Source organism: Carya illinoinensis, chromosome 11 (genome assembly GCF_018687715.1).
Source record: "Carya illinoinensis cultivar Pawnee chromosome 11, C.illinoinensisPawnee_v1, whole genome shotgun sequence".
Classification (NCBI taxonomy): Eukaryota; Viridiplantae; Streptophyta; class Magnoliopsida; order Fagales; family Juglandaceae; genus Carya; species Carya illinoinensis.
Window position 1 is genome coordinate 19,726,052 of NC_056762.1, and position 14,368 is coordinate 19,740,419.

Sequence of the window (14,368 nt, forward strand, 5' to 3'; positions counted from 1 at the left end):
TTTTATTTTTACCGCATCTCCGGTCGGATGGACCGGAACGACAACCGGGCAATGGATTCTTAGGAAAATCGCACCGACCCCATCGCTATCAATCAGATCGCCAGTTGGCATGGGATAGGCAGGGTGCGGGTAGGTCGTAATAGGATTATATTAGTTTTTCGCTGGTAGCATGATGGGTGCGATCATACCAGCACTAATGCACCGGATCCCATCAGAACTCCGCAGTTAAGCGCGCTTGGGCGAGAGTAGTACTAGGATGGGTGACCTCCTGGGAAGTCCTCGTGTTGCACCCCCCCTTTTTATTTTTACCGCATCTCCGGTCGGATGGACCGGAACGACAACCGGGCAATGGATTCTTAGGAAAATCGCACCGACCCCATCGCGTAGCAATGGGTATCGATCAGATCGCCGGTTGGCATGGGATAGGCATGGTGCGGCTAGGTCGTAATAGGATTATATTAGTTTTTCGCTGGTAGCATGATGGGTGCGATCATAGCGGCACTAATGCACCGGATCCCATCAGAACTCCGCAGTTAAGCGTGCTTGGGCGAGAGTAGTACTAGGATGGGTGACCTCCTGGGAAGTCCTCGTGTTGCACCCCCCCTTTTTATTTTTACCGCATCTCCGGTCTGATGGACCGGAACGACAACCGGGCAATGGATTCTTAGGAAAATCGCACCGACCCCATCGCGTAGCAATGGGTATCGATCAGATCGCCGGTTGGCATGGGATAGGCATGGTGCGGCTAGGTCGTAATAGGATTATATTAGTTTTTCGCTGGTAGCATGATGGGTGCGATCATAGCGGCACTAATGCACCGGATCCCATCAGAACTCCGCAGTTAAGCGTGCTTGGGCGAGAGTAGTACTAGGATGGGTGACCTCCTGGGAAGTCCTCGTGTTGCACCCCCCCTTTTTATTTTTACCGCATCTCCGGTCGGATGGACCGGAACGACAACCGGGCAATGGATTCTTAGGAAAATCGCACCGACCCCATCGCTATCAATCAGATCGCCAGTTGGCATGGGATAGGCAGGGTGCGGCTAGGTCGTAATAGGATTATATTAGTTTTTCGCTGGTAGCATGATGGGTGCGATCATACCAGCACTAATGCACCGGATCCCATCAGAACTTCGCAGTTAAGCGTGCTTGGGCGAGAGTAGTACTAGGATGGGTGACCTCCTGGGAAGTCCTCGTGTTGCACCCCCCCTTTTAATTTTTACCGCATCTCTGGTCGGATGGACCGGAACGAGAACCAGGGAATGGATTTTTAGGAAAATCGCACCGACCCCATCGCGTAGCAATGGGTATCGATCAGATCGCCAGTTGGCATGGGATAGGCAGGGTGCGGCTAGGTCGTAATAGGATTATATTAGTTTTTCGCTGGTAGCATGATGGGTGCGATCATACCAGCACTAATGCACCGGATCCCATCAGAACTCCGCAGTTAAGCGTGCTTGGGCGAGAGTAGTACTAGGATGGGTGACCTCCTGGGAAGTCCTCGTGTTGCACCCCCCCTTTTAATTTTTACCGCATCTCCGGTCGGATGGACCGGAACGAGAACCGGGCAATGGATTCTTAGGAAAATCGCACCGACCCCATCGCGTAGCAATGGGTATCGATCAGATCGCCGGTTGGCATGGGATAGGCAGGGTGCGGCTAGGTCGTAATAGGATTATATTAGTTTTTCGCTGGTAGCATGATGGGTGCGATCATACCAGCACTAATGCACCGGATCCCATCAGAACTCCGCAGTTAAGCGTGCTTGGGCGAGAGTAGTACTAGGATGGGTGACCTCCTGGGAAGTCCTCGTGTTGCACCCCCCCTTTTTATTTTTACCGCATCTCCGGTCGGATGGACCGGAACGACAACCGGGCAATGGATTCTTAGGAAAATCGCACCGACCCCATCGCGTAGCAATGGGTATCGATCAGATCGCCGGTTGGCATGGGATAGGCATGGTGCGGCTAGGTCGTAATAAGATTATATTAGTTTTTCGCTGGTAGCATGATGGGTGCGATCATACCAGCACTAATGCACCGGATCCCATCAGAACTCCGCAGTTAAGCGTGCTTGGGCGAGAGTAGTACTAGGATGGGTGACCTCCTGGGAAGTCCTCGTGTTGCACCCCCCCTTTTTATTTTTACCGCATCTCCGGTCGGATGGACCGGAACGACAACCGGGCAATGGATTCTTAGGAAAATCGCACCGACCCCATCGCTATCAATCAGATCGCCAGTTGGCATGGGATAGGCAGGGTGCGGCTAGGTCGTAATAGGATTATATTAGTTTTTCGCTGGTAGCATGATGGGTGCGATCATACCAGCACTAATGCACCGGATCCCATCAGAACTCCGCAGTTAAGCGTGCTTGGGCGAGAGTAGTACTAGGATGGGTGACCTCCTGGGAAGTCCTCGTGTTGCACCCCCCTTTTAATTTTTACCGCATCTCTGGTCGGATGGACCGGAACGAGAACCAGGGAATGGATTTTTAGGAAAATCGCACCGACCCCATCGCGTAGCAATGGGTATCGGTCAGATCGCCGGTTGGCATGAGATAGGCAGGGTGCGGCTAGGTCGTAATAGGATTATATTAGTTTTTCGCTGGTAGCATGATGGGTGCGATCATACCAGCACTAATGCACCGGATCCCATCAGAACTCCGCAGTTAAGCGCGCTTGGGCGAGAGTAGTACTAGGATGGGTGACCTCCTGGGAAGTCCTCGTGTTGCACCCCCCCTTTTTATTTTTACCGCATCTCCGGTCGGATGGACCGGAACGACAACCGGGCAATGGATTCTTAGGAAAATCGCACCGACCCCATCGCGTAGCAATGGGTATCGATCAGATCGCCGGTTGGCATGGGATAGGCATGGTGCGGCTAGGTCGTAATAGGATTATATTAGTTTTTCGCTGGTAGCATGATGGGTGCGATCATACCAGCACTAATGCACCGGATCCCATCAGAACTCCGCAGTTAAGCGTGCTTGGGCGAGAGTAGTACTAGGATGGGTGACCTCCTGGGAAGTCCTCGTGTTGCACCCCCCCTTTTTATTTTTACCGCATCTCCGGTCGGATGGACCGGAACGACAACCGGGCAATGGATTCTTAGGAAAATCGCACCGACCCCATCGCTATCAATCAGATCGCCAGTTGGCATGGGATAGGCAGGGTGCGGCTAGGTCGTAATAGGATTATATTAGTTTTTCGCTGGTAGCATGATGGGTGCGATCATACCAGCACTAATGCACCGGATCCCATCAGAACTCCGCAGTTAAGCGTGCTTGGGCGAGAGTAGTACTAGGATGGGTGACCTCCTGGGAAGTCCTCGTGTTGCACCCCCCTTTTAATTTTTACCGCATCTCTGGTCGGATGGACCGGAACGAGAACCAGGGAATGGATTTTTAGGAAAATCGCACCGACCCCATCGCGTAGCAATGGGTATCGGTCAGATCGCCGGTTGGCATGAGATAGGCAGGGTGCGGCTAGGTCGTAATAGGATTATATTAGTTTTTCGCTGGTAGCATGATGGGTGCGATCATACCAGCACTAATGCACCGGATCCCATCAGAACTCCGCAGTTAAGCGCGCTTGGGCGAGAGTAGTACTAGGATGGGTGACCTCCTGGGAAGTCCTCGTGTTGCACCCCCCCTTTTTATTTTTACCGCATCTCCGGTCGGATGGACCGGAACGACAACCGGGCAATGGATTCTTAGGAAAATCGCACCGACCCCATCGCGTAGCAATTGGTATCGATCAGATCGCCGGTTGGCATGGGATAGGCATGGTGCGGCTAGGTCGTAATAGGATTATATTAGTTTTTCGCTGGTAGCATGATGGGTGCGATCATAGCGGCACTAATGCACCGGATCCCATCAGAACTCCGCAGTTAAGCGTGCTTGGGCGAGAGTAGTACTAGGATGGGTGACCTCCTGGGAAGTCCTCGTGTTGCACCCCCCCTTTTTATTTTTACCGCATCTCCGGTCGGATGGACCGGAACGACAACCGGGCAATGGATTCTTAGGAAAATCGCACCGACCCCATCGCTATCAATCAGATCGCCGGTTGGCATGGGATAGGCAGGGTGCGGCTAGGTCGTAATAGGATTATATTAGTTTTTCGCTGGTAGCATGATGGGTGCGATCATACCAGCACTAATGCACCGGATCCCATCAGAACTCCGCAGTTAAGCGTGCTTGGGCGAGAGTAGTACTAGGATGGGTGACCTCCTGGGAAGTCCTCGTGTTGCACCCCCCCTTTTAATTTTTACCGCATCTCTGGTCGGATGGACCGGAACGAGAACCAGGGAATGGATTTTTAGGAAAATCGCACCGACCCCATCGCGTAGCAATGGGTATCGGTCAGATCGCCGGTTGGCATGAGATAGGCAGGGTGCGGCTAGGTCGTAATAGGATTATATTAGTTTTTCGCTGGTAGCATGATGGGTGCGATCATACCAGCACTAATGCACTGGATCCCATCAGAACTTCGCAGTTAAGCGTGCTTGGGCGAGAGTAGTACTAGGATGGGTGACCTCCTGGGAAGTCCTCGTGTTGCACCCCCCCTTTTTATTTTTACCGCATCTCCGGTCGGATGGACCGGAACGACAACCGGGCAATGGATTCTTAGGAAAATCGCACCGACCCCATCGCTATCAATCAGATCGCCAGTTGGCATGGGATAGGCAGGGTGCGGCTAGGTCGTAATAGGATTATATTAGTTTTTCGCTGGTAGCATGATGGGTGCGATCATACCAGCACTAATGCACCGGATCCCATCAGAACTCCGCAGTTAAGCGTGCTTGGGCGAGAGTAGTACTAGGATGGGTGACCTCCTGGGAAGTCCTCGTGTTGCACCCCCCCTTTTAATTTTTACCGCATCTCTGGTCGGATGGACCGGAACGAGAACCAGGGAATGGATTTTTAGGAAAATCGCACCGACCCCATCGCGTAGCAATGGGTATCGGTCAGATCGCCGGTTGGCATGAGATAGGCAGGGTGCGGCTAGGTCGTAATAGGATTATATTAGTTTTTCGCTGGTAGCATGATGGGTGCGATCATACCAGCACTAATGCACCGGATCCCATCAGAACTCCGCAGTTAAGCGTGCTTGGGCGAGAGTAGTACTAGGATGGGTGACCTCCTGGGAAGTCCTCGTGTTGCACCCCCCCTTTTTATTTTTACCGCATCTCCGGTCGGATGGACCGGAACGACAACCGGGCAATGGATTCTTAGGAAAATCGCACCGACCCCATCGCTATCAATCAGATCGCCAGTTGGCATGGGATAGGCAGGGTGCGGCTAGGTCGTAATAGGATTATATTAGTTTTTCGCTGGTAGCATGATGGGTGCGATCATACCAGCACTAATGCACCGGATCCCATCAGAACTCCGCAGTTAAGCGTGCTTGGGCGAGAGTAGTACTAGGATGGGTGACCTCCTGGGAAGTCCTCGTGTTGCACCCCCCTTTTAATTTTTACCGCATCTCTGGTCGGATGGACCGGAACGAGAACCAGGGAATGGATTTTTAGGAAAATCGCACCGACCCCATCGCGTAGCAATGGGTATCGGTCAGATCGCCGGTTGGCATGAGATAGGCAGGGTGCGGCTAGGTCGTAATAGGATTATATTAGTTTTTCGCTGGTAGCATGATGGGTGCGATCATACCAGCACTAATGCACCGGATCCCATCAGAACTCCGCAGTTAAGCGCGCTTGGGCGAGAGTAGTACTAGGATGGGTGACCTCCTGGGAAGTCCTCGTGTTGCACCCCCCCTTTTTATTTTTACCGCATCTCCGGTCGGATGGACCGGAACGACAACCGGGCAATGGATTCTTAGGAAAATCGCACCGACCCCATCGCGTAGCAATTGGTATCGATCAGATCGCCGGTTGGCATGGGATAGGCATGGTGCGGCTAGGTCGTAATAGGATTATATTAGTTTTTCGCTGGTAGCATGATGGGTGCGATCATAGCGGCACTAATGCACCGGATCCCATCAGAACTCCGCAGTTAAGCGTGCTTGGGCGAGAGTAGTACTAGGATGGGTGACCTCCTGGGAAGTCCTCGTGTTGCACCCCCCCTTTTTATTTTTACCGCATCTCCGGTCGGATGGACCGGAACGACAACCGGGCAATGGATTCTTAGGAAAATCGCACCGACCCCATCGCTATCAATCAGATCGCCGGTTGGCATGGGATAGGCAGGGTGCGGCTAGGTCGTAATAGGATTATATTAGTTTTTCGCTGGTAGCATGATGGGTGCGATCATACCAGCACTAATGCACCGGATCCCATCAGAACTCCGCAGTTAAGCGTGCTTGGGCGAGAGTAGTACTAGGATGGGTGACCTCCTGGGAAGTCCTCGTGTTGCACCCCCCCTTTTAATTTTTACCGCATCTCTGGTCGGATGGACCGGAACGAGAACCAGGGAATGGATTTTTAGGAAAATCGCACCGACCCCATCGCGTAGCAATGGGTATCGGTCAGATCGCCGGTTGGCATGAGATAGGCAGGGTGCGGCTAGGTCGTAATAGGATTATATTAGTTTTTCGCTGGTAGCATGATGGGTGCGATCATACCAGCACTAATGCACTGGATCCCATCAGAACTTCGCAGTTAAGCGTGCTTGGGCGAGAGTAGTACTAGGATGGGTGACCTCCTGGGAAGTCCTCGTGTTGCACCCCCCCTTTTTATTTTTACCGCATCTCCGGTCGGATGGACCGGAACGACAACCGGGCAATGGATTCTTAGGAAAATCGCACCGACCCCATCGCTATCAATCAGATCGCCAGTTGGCATGGGATAGGCAGGGTGCGGCTAGGTCGTAATAGGATTATATTAGTTTTTCGCTGGTAGCATGATGGGTGCGATCATACCAGCACTAATGCACCGGATCCCATCAGAACTCCGCAGTTAAGCGTGCTTGGGCGAGAGTAGTACTAGGATGGGTGACCTCCTGGGAAGTCCTCGTGTTGCACCCCCCCTTTTAATTTTTACCGCATCTCTGGTCGGATGGACCGGAACGAGAACCAGGGAATGGATTTTTAGGAAAATCGCACCGACCCCATCGCGTAGCAATGGGTATCGGTCAGATCGCCGGTTGGCATGAGATAGGCAGGGTGCGGCTAGGTCGTAATAGGATTATATTAGTTTTTCGCTGGTAGCATGATGGGTGCGATCATACCAGCACTAATGCACTGGATCCCATCAGAACTTCGCAGTTAAGCGTGCTTGGGCGAGAGTAGTACTAGGATGGGTGACCTCCTGGGAAGTCCTCGTGTTGCACCCCCCCTTTTTATTTTTACCGCATCTCCGGTCGGATGGACCGGAACGACAACCGGGCAATGGATTCTTAGGAAAATCGCACCGACCCCATCGCTATCAATCAGATCGCCAGTTGGCATGGGATAGGCAGGGTGCGGCTAGGTCGTAATAGGATTATATTAGTTTTTCGCTGGTAGCATGATGGGTGCGATCATACCAGCACTAATGCACCGGATCCCATCAGAACTCCGCAGTTAAGCGTGCTTGGGCGAGAGTAGTACTAGGATGGGTGACCTCCTGGGAAGTCCTCGTGTTGCACCCCCCCTTTTAATTTTTACCGCATCTCTGGTCGGATGGACCGGAACGAGAACCAGGGAATGGATTTTTAGGAAAATCGCACCGACCCCATCGCGTAGCAATGGGTATCGGTCAGATCGCCGGTTGGCATGAGATAGGCAGGGTGCGGCTAGGTCGTAATAGGATTATATTAGTTTTTCGCTGGTAGCATGATGTGTGCGATCATACCAGCACTAATGCACCGGATCCCATCAGAACTCCGCAGTTAAGCGCGCTTGGGCGAGAGTAGTACTAGGATGGGTGACCTCCTGGGAAGTCCTCGTGTTGCACCCCCCCTTTTTATTTTTACCGCATCTCCGGTCGGATGGACCGGAACGACAACCGGGCAATGGATTCTTAGGAAAATCGCACCGACCCCATCGCGTAGCAATGGGTATCGATCAGATCGCCGGTTGGCATGGGATAGGCATGGTGCGGCTAGGTCGTAATAGGATTATATTAGTTTTTCGCTGGTAGCATGATGGGTGCGATCATAGCGGCACTAATGCACCGGATCCCATCAGAACTCCGCAGTTAAGCGTGCTTGGGCGAGAGTAGTACTAGGATGGGTGACCTCCTGGGAAGTCCTCGTGTTGCACCCCCCCTTTTTATTTTTACCGCATCTCCGGTCGGATGGACCGGAACGACAACCGGGCAATGGATTCTTAGGAAAATCGCACCGACCCCATCGCTATCAATCAGATCGCCGGTTGGCATGGGATAGGCAGGGTGCGGCTAGGTCGTAATAGGATTATATTAGTTTTTCGCTGGTAGCATGATGGGTGCGATCATACCAGCACTAATGCACCGGATCCCATCAGAACTCCGCAGTTAAGCGTGCTTGGGCGAGAGTAGTACTAGGATGGGTGACCTCCTGGGAAGTCCTCGTGTTGCACCCCCCCTTTTAATTTTTACCGCATCTCTGGTCGGATGGACCGGAACGAGAACCAGGGAATGGATTTTTAGGAAAATCGCACCGACCCCATCGCGTAGCAATGGGTATCGGTCAGATCGCCGGTTGGCATGAGATAGGCAGGGTGCGGCTAGGTCGTAATAGGATTATATTAGTTTTTTGCTGGTAGCATGATGGGTGCGATCATACCAGCACTAATGCACTGGATCCCATCAGAACTTCGCAGTTAAGCGTGCTTGGGCGAGAGTAGTACTAGGATGGGTGACCTCCTGGGAAGTCCTCGTGTTGCACCCCCCCTTTTTATTTTTACCGCATCTCCGGTCGGATGGACCGGAACGACAACCGGGCAATGGATTCTTAGGAAAATCGCACCGACCCCATCGCGTAGCAATGGGTATCGATCAGATCGCCGGTTGGCATGAGATAGGCAGGGTGCGGCTAGGTCGTAATAGGATTATATTAGTTTTTCGCTGGTAGCATGATGGGTGCGATCATACCAGCACTAATGCACCGGATCCCATCAGAACTCCGCAGTTAAGCGTGCTTGGGCGAGAGTAGTACTAGGATGGGTGACCTCCTGGGAAGTCCTCGTGTTGCACCCCCCCTTTTTATTTTTACCGCATCTCCGGTCGGATGGACCGGAACGACAACCGGGCAATGGATTCTTAGGAAAATCGCACCGACCCCATCGCGTAGCAATGGGTATCGATCAGATCGCCGGTTGGCATGGGATAGGCATGGTGCGGCTAGGTCGTAATAGGATTATATTAGTTTTTCGCTGGTAGCATGATGGGTGCGATCATACCAGCACTAATGCACCGGATCCCATCAGAACTCCGCAGTTAAGCGTGCTTGGGCGAGAGTAGTACTAGGATGGGTGACCTCCTGGGAAGTCCTCGTGTTGCACCCCCCCTTTTTATTTTTACCGCATCTCCGGTCGGATGGACCGGAACGACAACCGGGCAATGGATTCTTAGGAAAATCGCACCGACCCCATCGCGTAGCAATGGGTATCGATCAGATCGCCGGTTGGCATGGGATAGGCATGGTGCGGCTAGGTCGTAATAGGATTATATTAGTTTTTCGCTGGTAGCATGATGGGTGCGATCATACCAGCACTAATGCACCGGATCCCATCAGAACTCCGCAGTTAAGCGTGCTTGGGCGAGAGTAGTACTAGGATGGGTGACCTCCTGGGAAGTCCTCGTGTTGCACCCCCCCTTTTAATTTTTACCGCATCTCTGGTCGGATGGACCGGAACGAGAACCAGGGAATGGATTTTTAGGAAAATCGCACCGACCCCATCGCGTAGCAATGGGTATCGGTCAGATCGCCGGTTGGCATGAGATAGGCAGGGTGCGGCTAGGTCGTAATAGGATTATATTAGTTTTTTGCTGGTAGCATGATGGGTGCGATCATACCAGCACTAATGCACTGGATCCCATCAGAACTTCGCAGTTAAGCGTGCTTGGGCGAGAGTAGTACTAGGATGGGTGACCTCCTGGGAAGTCCTCGTGTTGCACCCCCCCTTTTTATTTTTACCGCATCTCCGGTCGGATGGACCGGAACGACAACCGGGCAATGGATTCTTAGGAAAATCGCACCGACCCCATCGCTATCAATCAGATCGCCAGTTGGCATGGGATAGGCAGGGTGCGGCTAGGTCGTAATAGGATTATATTAGTTTTTCGCTGGTAGCATGATGGGTGCGATCATACCAGCACTAATGCACCGGATCCCATCAGAACTCCGCAGTTAAGCGTGCTTGGGCGAGAGTAGTACTAGGATGGGTGACCTCCTGGGAAGTCCTCGTGTTGCACCCCCCCTTTTTATTTTTACCGCATCTCCGGTCGGATGGACCGGAACGACAACCGGGCAATGGATTCTTAGGAAAATCGCACCGACCCCATCGCGTAGCAATGGGTATCGATCAGATCGCCGGTTGGCATGGGATAGGCATGGTGCGGCTAGGTCGTAATAGGATTATATTAGTTTTTCGCTGGTAGCATGATGGGTGCGATCATACCAGCACTAATGCACCGGATCCCATCAGAACTCCGCAGTTAAGCGTGCTTGGGCGAGAGTAGTACTAGGATGGGTGACCTCCTGGGAAGTCCTCGTGTTGCACCCCCCCTTTTAATTTTTACCGCATCTCTGGTCGGATGGACCGGAACGAGAACCAGGGAATGGATTTTTAGGAAAATCGCACCGACCCCATCGCGTAGCAATGGGTATCGGTCAGATCGCCGGTTGGCATGAGATAGGCAGGGTGCGGCTAGGTCGTAATAGGATTATATTAGTTTTTTGCTGGTAGCATGATGGGTGCGATCATACCAGCACTAATGCACTGGATCCCATCAGAACTTCGCAGTTAAGCGTGCTTGGGCGAGAGTAGTACTAGGATGGGTGACCTCCTGGGAAGTCCTCGTGTTGCACCCCCCCTTTTTATTTTTACCGCATCTCCGGTCGGATGGACCGGAACGACAACCGGGCAATGGATTCTTAGGAAAATCGCACCGACCCCATCGCTATCAATCAGATCGCCAGTTGGCATGGGATAGGCAGGGTGCGGCTAGGTCGTAATAGGATTATATTAGTTTTTCGCTGGTAGCATGATGGGTGCGATCATACCAGCACTAATGCACCGGATCCCATCAGAACTCCGCAGTTAAGCGTGCTTGGGCGAGAGTAGTACTAGGATGGGTGACCTCCTGGGAAGTCCTCGTGTTGCACCCCCCCTTTTTATTTTTACCGCATCTCCGGTCGGATGGACCGGAACGACAACCGGGCAATGGATTCTTAGGAAAATCGCACCGACCCCATCGCGTAGCAATGGGTATCGATCAGATCGCCGGTTGGCATGGGATAGGCATGGTGCGGCTAGGTCGTAATAGGATTATATTAGTTTTTCGCTGGTAGCATGATGGGTGCGATCATACCAGCACTAATGCACCGGATCCCATCAGAACTCCGCAGTTAAGCGTGCTTGGGCGAGAGTAGTACTAGGATGGGTGACCTCCTGGGAAGTCCTCGTGTTGCACCCCCCCTTTTTATTTTTACCGCATCTCCGGTCGGATGGACCGGAACGACAACCGGGCAATGGATTCTTAGGAAAATCGCACCGACCCCATCGCTATCAATCAGATCGCCAGTTGGCATGGGATAGGCAGGGTGCGGGTAGGTCGTAATAGGATTATATTAGTTTTTCGCTGGTAGCATGATGGGTGCGATCATACCAGCACTAATGCACCGGATCCCATCAGAACTCCGCAGTTAAGCGTGCTTGGGCGAGAGTAGTACTAGGATGGGTGACCTCCTGGGAAGTCCTCGTGTTGCACCCCCCTTTTAATTTTTACCGCATCTCTGGTCGGATGGACCGGAACGAGAACCAGGGAATGGATTTTTAGGAAAATCGCACCGACCCCATCGCGTAGCAATGGGTATCGGTCAGATCGCCGGTTGGCATGAGATAGGCAGGGTGCGGCTAGGTCGTAATAGGATTATATTAGTTTTTCGCTGGTAGCATGATGGGTGCGATCATACCAGCACTAATGCACCGGATCCCATCAGAACTCCGCAGTTAAGCGCGCTTGGGCGAGAGTAGTACTAGGATGGGTGACCTCCTGGGAAGTCCTCGTGTTGCACCCCCCCTTTTTATTTTTACCGCATCTCCGGTCGGATGGACCGGAACGACAACCGGGCAATGGATTCTTAGGAAAATCGCACCGACCCCATCGCGTAGCAATGGGTATCGATCAGATCGCCGGTTGGCATGGGATAGGCATGGTGCGGCTAGGTCGTAATAGGATTATATTAGTTTTTCGCTGGTAGCATGATGGGTGCGATCATAGCAGCACTAATGCACCGGATCCCATCAGAACTCCGCAGTTAAGCGTGCTTGGGCGAGAGTAGTACTAGGATGGGTGACCTCCTGGGAAGTCCTCGTGTTGCACCCCCCCTTTTTATTTTTACCGCATCTCCGGTCGGATGGACCGGAACGACAACCGGGCAATGGATTCTTAGGAAAATCGCACCGACCCCATCGCTATCAATCAGATCGCCGGTTGGCATGGGATAGGCAGGGTGCGGCTAGGTCGTAATAGGATTATATTAGTTTTTCGCTGGTAGCATGATGGGTGCGATCATACCAGCACTAATGCACCGGATCCCATCAGAACTCCGCAGTTAAGCGTGCTTGGGCGAGAGTAGTACTAGGATGGGTGACCTCCTGGGAAGTCCTCGTGTTGCACCCCCCCTTTTAATTTTTACCGCATCTCTGGTCGGATGGACCGGAACGAGAACCAGGGAATGGATTTTTAGGAAAATCGCACCGACCCCATCGCGTAGCAATGGGTATCGGTCAGATCGCCGGTTGGCATGAGATAGGCAGGGTGCGGCTAGGTCGTAATAGGATTATATTAGTTTTTCGCTGGTAGCATGATGGGTGCGATCATACCAGCACTAATGCACTGGATCCCATCAGAACTCCGCAGTTAAGCGTGCTTGGGCGAGAGTAGTACTAGGATGGGTGACCTCCTGGGAAGTCCTCGTGTTGCACCCCCCCTTTTTATTTTTACCGCATCTCCGGTCGGATGGACCGGAACGACAACCGGGCAATGGATTCTTAGGAAAATCGCACCGACCCCATCGCGTAGCAATGGGTATCGATCAGATCGCCGGTTGGCATGGGATAGGCATGGTGCGGCTAGGTCGTAATAGGATTATATTAGTTTTTCGCTGGTAGCATGATGGGTGCGATCATACCTGCACTAATGCACCGGATCCCATCAGAACTCTGCAGTTAAGCGTGCTTGGGCGAGAGTAGTACTAGGATGGGTGACCTCCTGGGAAGTCCTCGTGTTGCACCCCCCCTTTTTATTTTTACCGCATCTCCGGTCGGATGGACCGGAACGACAACCGGGCAATGGATTCTTAGGAAAATCGCACCGACCCCATCGCGTAGCGATGGGTATCGATCAGATCGCCGGTTGGCATGGGATAGGCATGGTGCGGCTAGGTCGTAATAGGATTATATTAGTTTTTCGCTGGTAGCATGATGGGTGCGATCATACCAGCACTAATGCACCGGATCCCATCAGAACTCCGCAGTTAAGCGTGCTTGGGCGAGAGTAGTACTAGGATGGGTGACCTCCTGGGAAGTCCTCGTGTTGCACCCCCCCTTTTTATTTTTACCGCATCTCCGGTCGGATGGACCGGAACGACAACCGGGCAATGGATTCTTAGGAAAATCGCACCAACCCCATCGCTATCAATCAGATCGCCAGTTGGCATGGGATAGGCAGGGTGCGGCTAGGTCGTAATAGGATTATATTAGTTTTTCGCTGGTAGCATGATGGGTGCGATCATACCAGCACTAATGCACCGGATCCCATCAGAACTCCGCAGTTAAGCGTGCTTGGGCGAGAGTAGTACTAGGATGGGTGACCTCCTGGGAAGTCCTCGTGTTGCACCCCCCCTTTTAATTTTTACCGCATCTCTGGTCGGATGGACCGGAACGAGAACCAGGGAATGGATTTTTAGGAAAATCGCACCGACCCCATCGCGTAGCAATGGGTATCGGTCAGATCGCCGGTTGGCATGAGATAGGCAGGGTGCGGCTAGGTCGTAATAGGATTATATTAGTTTTTCGCTGGTAGCATGATGGGTGCGATCATACCAGCACTAATGCACCGGATCCCATCAGAACTCCGCAGTTAAGCGTGCTTGGGCGAGAGTAGTACTAGGATGGGTGACCTCCTGGGAAGTCCTCGTGTTGCACCCCCCCTTTTTATTTTTACCGTATCTCCGGTCGGATGGACCGGAACGAGAACCGGGCAATGGATTCTTAGGAAAATCGC

General features: G+C 52.5%; 47 non-coding genes across 47 annotated transcripts; all 47 read left to right on the plus strand.

The window, feature by feature from the left end:
* The first annotated feature begins 174 nt into the window (after positions 1-174).
* LOC122288020 lies at positions 175-293 on the plus strand. Its single transcript, XR_006235296.1, has one exon. It is a non-coding gene; the product is annotated as a 5S ribosomal RNA (ribosomal RNA).
* A 189-nt stretch (positions 294-482) lies between these two features.
* On the plus strand, positions 483-601 carry LOC122288505. The gene has a single exon (XR_006235765.1). It is a non-coding gene; the product is annotated as a 5S ribosomal RNA (ribosomal RNA).
* Positions 602-790: 189 nt separating this feature from the next.
* Positions 791-909, plus strand: LOC122288506. Its single transcript, XR_006235766.1, has one exon. It is a non-coding gene; the product is annotated as a 5S ribosomal RNA (ribosomal RNA).
* A 178-nt stretch (positions 910-1,087) lies between these two features.
* Positions 1,088-1,206, plus strand: LOC122287973. Its single transcript, XR_006235252.1, has one exon. It is a non-coding gene; the product is annotated as a 5S ribosomal RNA (ribosomal RNA).
* A 189-nt stretch (positions 1,207-1,395) lies between these two features.
* On the plus strand, positions 1,396-1,514 carry LOC122286733. Its single transcript, XR_006234047.1, has one exon. It is a non-coding gene; the product is annotated as a 5S ribosomal RNA (ribosomal RNA).
* Positions 1,515-1,703: 189 nt separating this feature from the next.
* LOC122286734 lies at positions 1,704-1,822 on the plus strand. The gene has a single exon (XR_006234048.1). It is a non-coding gene; the product is annotated as a 5S ribosomal RNA (ribosomal RNA).
* A 189-nt stretch (positions 1,823-2,011) lies between these two features.
* LOC122286735 lies at positions 2,012-2,130 on the plus strand. Its single transcript, XR_006234049.1, has one exon. It is a non-coding gene; the product is annotated as a 5S ribosomal RNA (ribosomal RNA).
* Positions 2,131-2,308: 178 nt separating this feature from the next.
* On the plus strand, positions 2,309-2,427 carry LOC122286736. The gene has a single exon (XR_006234050.1). It is a non-coding gene; the product is annotated as a 5S ribosomal RNA (ribosomal RNA).
* Positions 2,428-2,615: 188 nt separating this feature from the next.
* On the plus strand, positions 2,616-2,734 carry LOC122288021. Its single transcript, XR_006235297.1, has one exon. It is a non-coding gene; the product is annotated as a 5S ribosomal RNA (ribosomal RNA).
* Positions 2,735-2,923: 189 nt separating this feature from the next.
* Positions 2,924-3,042, plus strand: LOC122286737. The gene has a single exon (XR_006234051.1). It is a non-coding gene; the product is annotated as a 5S ribosomal RNA (ribosomal RNA).
* Positions 3,043-3,220: 178 nt separating this feature from the next.
* LOC122286738 lies at positions 3,221-3,339 on the plus strand. The gene has a single exon (XR_006234052.1). It is a non-coding gene; the product is annotated as a 5S ribosomal RNA (ribosomal RNA).
* Positions 3,340-3,527: 188 nt separating this feature from the next.
* Positions 3,528-3,646, plus strand: LOC122288022. The gene has a single exon (XR_006235298.1). It is a non-coding gene; the product is annotated as a 5S ribosomal RNA (ribosomal RNA).
* A 189-nt stretch (positions 3,647-3,835) lies between these two features.
* Positions 3,836-3,954, plus strand: LOC122288508. The gene has a single exon (XR_006235768.1). It is a non-coding gene; the product is annotated as a 5S ribosomal RNA (ribosomal RNA).
* Positions 3,955-4,132: 178 nt separating this feature from the next.
* LOC122286740 lies at positions 4,133-4,251 on the plus strand. Its single transcript, XR_006234054.1, has one exon. It is a non-coding gene; the product is annotated as a 5S ribosomal RNA (ribosomal RNA).
* Positions 4,252-4,440: 189 nt separating this feature from the next.
* Positions 4,441-4,559, plus strand: LOC122288527. Its single transcript, XR_006235785.1, has one exon. It is a non-coding gene; the product is annotated as a 5S ribosomal RNA (ribosomal RNA).
* A 178-nt stretch (positions 4,560-4,737) lies between these two features.
* Positions 4,738-4,856, plus strand: LOC122286741. Its single transcript, XR_006234055.1, has one exon. It is a non-coding gene; the product is annotated as a 5S ribosomal RNA (ribosomal RNA).
* Positions 4,857-5,045: 189 nt separating this feature from the next.
* LOC122286742 lies at positions 5,046-5,164 on the plus strand. Its single transcript, XR_006234056.1, has one exon. It is a non-coding gene; the product is annotated as a 5S ribosomal RNA (ribosomal RNA).
* A 178-nt stretch (positions 5,165-5,342) lies between these two features.
* Positions 5,343-5,461, plus strand: LOC122286743. The gene has a single exon (XR_006234057.1). It is a non-coding gene; the product is annotated as a 5S ribosomal RNA (ribosomal RNA).
* Positions 5,462-5,649: 188 nt separating this feature from the next.
* Positions 5,650-5,768, plus strand: LOC122288023. Its single transcript, XR_006235300.1, has one exon. It is a non-coding gene; the product is annotated as a 5S ribosomal RNA (ribosomal RNA).
* Positions 5,769-5,957: 189 nt separating this feature from the next.
* On the plus strand, positions 5,958-6,076 carry LOC122288510. Its single transcript, XR_006235769.1, has one exon. It is a non-coding gene; the product is annotated as a 5S ribosomal RNA (ribosomal RNA).
* Positions 6,077-6,254: 178 nt separating this feature from the next.
* LOC122286744 lies at positions 6,255-6,373 on the plus strand. The gene has a single exon (XR_006234058.1). It is a non-coding gene; the product is annotated as a 5S ribosomal RNA (ribosomal RNA).
* Positions 6,374-6,562: 189 nt separating this feature from the next.
* LOC122288528 lies at positions 6,563-6,681 on the plus strand. The gene has a single exon (XR_006235786.1). It is a non-coding gene; the product is annotated as a 5S ribosomal RNA (ribosomal RNA).
* Positions 6,682-6,859: 178 nt separating this feature from the next.
* On the plus strand, positions 6,860-6,978 carry LOC122286745. The gene has a single exon (XR_006234059.1). It is a non-coding gene; the product is annotated as a 5S ribosomal RNA (ribosomal RNA).
* Positions 6,979-7,167: 189 nt separating this feature from the next.
* LOC122288529 lies at positions 7,168-7,286 on the plus strand. Its single transcript, XR_006235787.1, has one exon. It is a non-coding gene; the product is annotated as a 5S ribosomal RNA (ribosomal RNA).
* A 178-nt stretch (positions 7,287-7,464) lies between these two features.
* Positions 7,465-7,583, plus strand: LOC122286746. Its single transcript, XR_006234061.1, has one exon. It is a non-coding gene; the product is annotated as a 5S ribosomal RNA (ribosomal RNA).
* A 189-nt stretch (positions 7,584-7,772) lies between these two features.
* LOC122288560 lies at positions 7,773-7,891 on the plus strand. The gene has a single exon (XR_006235817.1). It is a non-coding gene; the product is annotated as a 5S ribosomal RNA (ribosomal RNA).
* Positions 7,892-8,080: 189 nt separating this feature from the next.
* LOC122288511 lies at positions 8,081-8,199 on the plus strand. Its single transcript, XR_006235770.1, has one exon. It is a non-coding gene; the product is annotated as a 5S ribosomal RNA (ribosomal RNA).
* Positions 8,200-8,377: 178 nt separating this feature from the next.
* LOC122286747 lies at positions 8,378-8,496 on the plus strand. The gene has a single exon (XR_006234062.1). It is a non-coding gene; the product is annotated as a 5S ribosomal RNA (ribosomal RNA).
* A 189-nt stretch (positions 8,497-8,685) lies between these two features.
* LOC122288530 lies at positions 8,686-8,804 on the plus strand. The gene has a single exon (XR_006235788.1). It is a non-coding gene; the product is annotated as a 5S ribosomal RNA (ribosomal RNA).
* A 189-nt stretch (positions 8,805-8,993) lies between these two features.
* Positions 8,994-9,112, plus strand: LOC122286748. Its single transcript, XR_006234063.1, has one exon. It is a non-coding gene; the product is annotated as a 5S ribosomal RNA (ribosomal RNA).
* Positions 9,113-9,301: 189 nt separating this feature from the next.
* On the plus strand, positions 9,302-9,420 carry LOC122286749. Its single transcript, XR_006234064.1, has one exon. It is a non-coding gene; the product is annotated as a 5S ribosomal RNA (ribosomal RNA).
* A 189-nt stretch (positions 9,421-9,609) lies between these two features.
* LOC122286751 lies at positions 9,610-9,728 on the plus strand. The gene has a single exon (XR_006234066.1). It is a non-coding gene; the product is annotated as a 5S ribosomal RNA (ribosomal RNA).
* Positions 9,729-9,917: 189 nt separating this feature from the next.
* LOC122288532 lies at positions 9,918-10,036 on the plus strand. The gene has a single exon (XR_006235790.1). It is a non-coding gene; the product is annotated as a 5S ribosomal RNA (ribosomal RNA).
* Positions 10,037-10,214: 178 nt separating this feature from the next.
* LOC122286753 lies at positions 10,215-10,333 on the plus strand. Its single transcript, XR_006234067.1, has one exon. It is a non-coding gene; the product is annotated as a 5S ribosomal RNA (ribosomal RNA).
* Positions 10,334-10,522: 189 nt separating this feature from the next.
* LOC122286754 lies at positions 10,523-10,641 on the plus strand. The gene has a single exon (XR_006234068.1). It is a non-coding gene; the product is annotated as a 5S ribosomal RNA (ribosomal RNA).
* Positions 10,642-10,830: 189 nt separating this feature from the next.
* Positions 10,831-10,949, plus strand: LOC122288533. The gene has a single exon (XR_006235791.1). It is a non-coding gene; the product is annotated as a 5S ribosomal RNA (ribosomal RNA).
* Positions 10,950-11,127: 178 nt separating this feature from the next.
* Positions 11,128-11,246, plus strand: LOC122286755. The gene has a single exon (XR_006234069.1). It is a non-coding gene; the product is annotated as a 5S ribosomal RNA (ribosomal RNA).
* A 189-nt stretch (positions 11,247-11,435) lies between these two features.
* LOC122286756 lies at positions 11,436-11,554 on the plus strand. Its single transcript, XR_006234070.1, has one exon. It is a non-coding gene; the product is annotated as a 5S ribosomal RNA (ribosomal RNA).
* A 178-nt stretch (positions 11,555-11,732) lies between these two features.
* Positions 11,733-11,851, plus strand: LOC122286758. Its single transcript, XR_006234072.1, has one exon. It is a non-coding gene; the product is annotated as a 5S ribosomal RNA (ribosomal RNA).
* A 188-nt stretch (positions 11,852-12,039) lies between these two features.
* On the plus strand, positions 12,040-12,158 carry LOC122288024. The gene has a single exon (XR_006235301.1). It is a non-coding gene; the product is annotated as a 5S ribosomal RNA (ribosomal RNA).
* A 189-nt stretch (positions 12,159-12,347) lies between these two features.
* LOC122288385 lies at positions 12,348-12,466 on the plus strand. The gene has a single exon (XR_006235648.1). It is a non-coding gene; the product is annotated as a 5S ribosomal RNA (ribosomal RNA).
* Positions 12,467-12,644: 178 nt separating this feature from the next.
* On the plus strand, positions 12,645-12,763 carry LOC122286759. The gene has a single exon (XR_006234073.1). It is a non-coding gene; the product is annotated as a 5S ribosomal RNA (ribosomal RNA).
* Positions 12,764-12,952: 189 nt separating this feature from the next.
* LOC122287423 lies at positions 12,953-13,071 on the plus strand. The gene has a single exon (XR_006234718.1). It is a non-coding gene; the product is annotated as a 5S ribosomal RNA (ribosomal RNA).
* Positions 13,072-13,260: 189 nt separating this feature from the next.
* Positions 13,261-13,379, plus strand: LOC122288045. Its single transcript, XR_006235322.1, has one exon. It is a non-coding gene; the product is annotated as a 5S ribosomal RNA (ribosomal RNA).
* Positions 13,380-13,568: 189 nt separating this feature from the next.
* On the plus strand, positions 13,569-13,687 carry LOC122286760. The gene has a single exon (XR_006234074.1). It is a non-coding gene; the product is annotated as a 5S ribosomal RNA (ribosomal RNA).
* Positions 13,688-13,865: 178 nt separating this feature from the next.
* Positions 13,866-13,984, plus strand: LOC122286761. Its single transcript, XR_006234075.1, has one exon. It is a non-coding gene; the product is annotated as a 5S ribosomal RNA (ribosomal RNA).
* Positions 13,985-14,173: 189 nt separating this feature from the next.
* Positions 14,174-14,292, plus strand: LOC122286762. Its single transcript, XR_006234076.1, has one exon. It is a non-coding gene; the product is annotated as a 5S ribosomal RNA (ribosomal RNA).
* Positions 14,293-14,368: the final 76 nt, after the last annotated feature.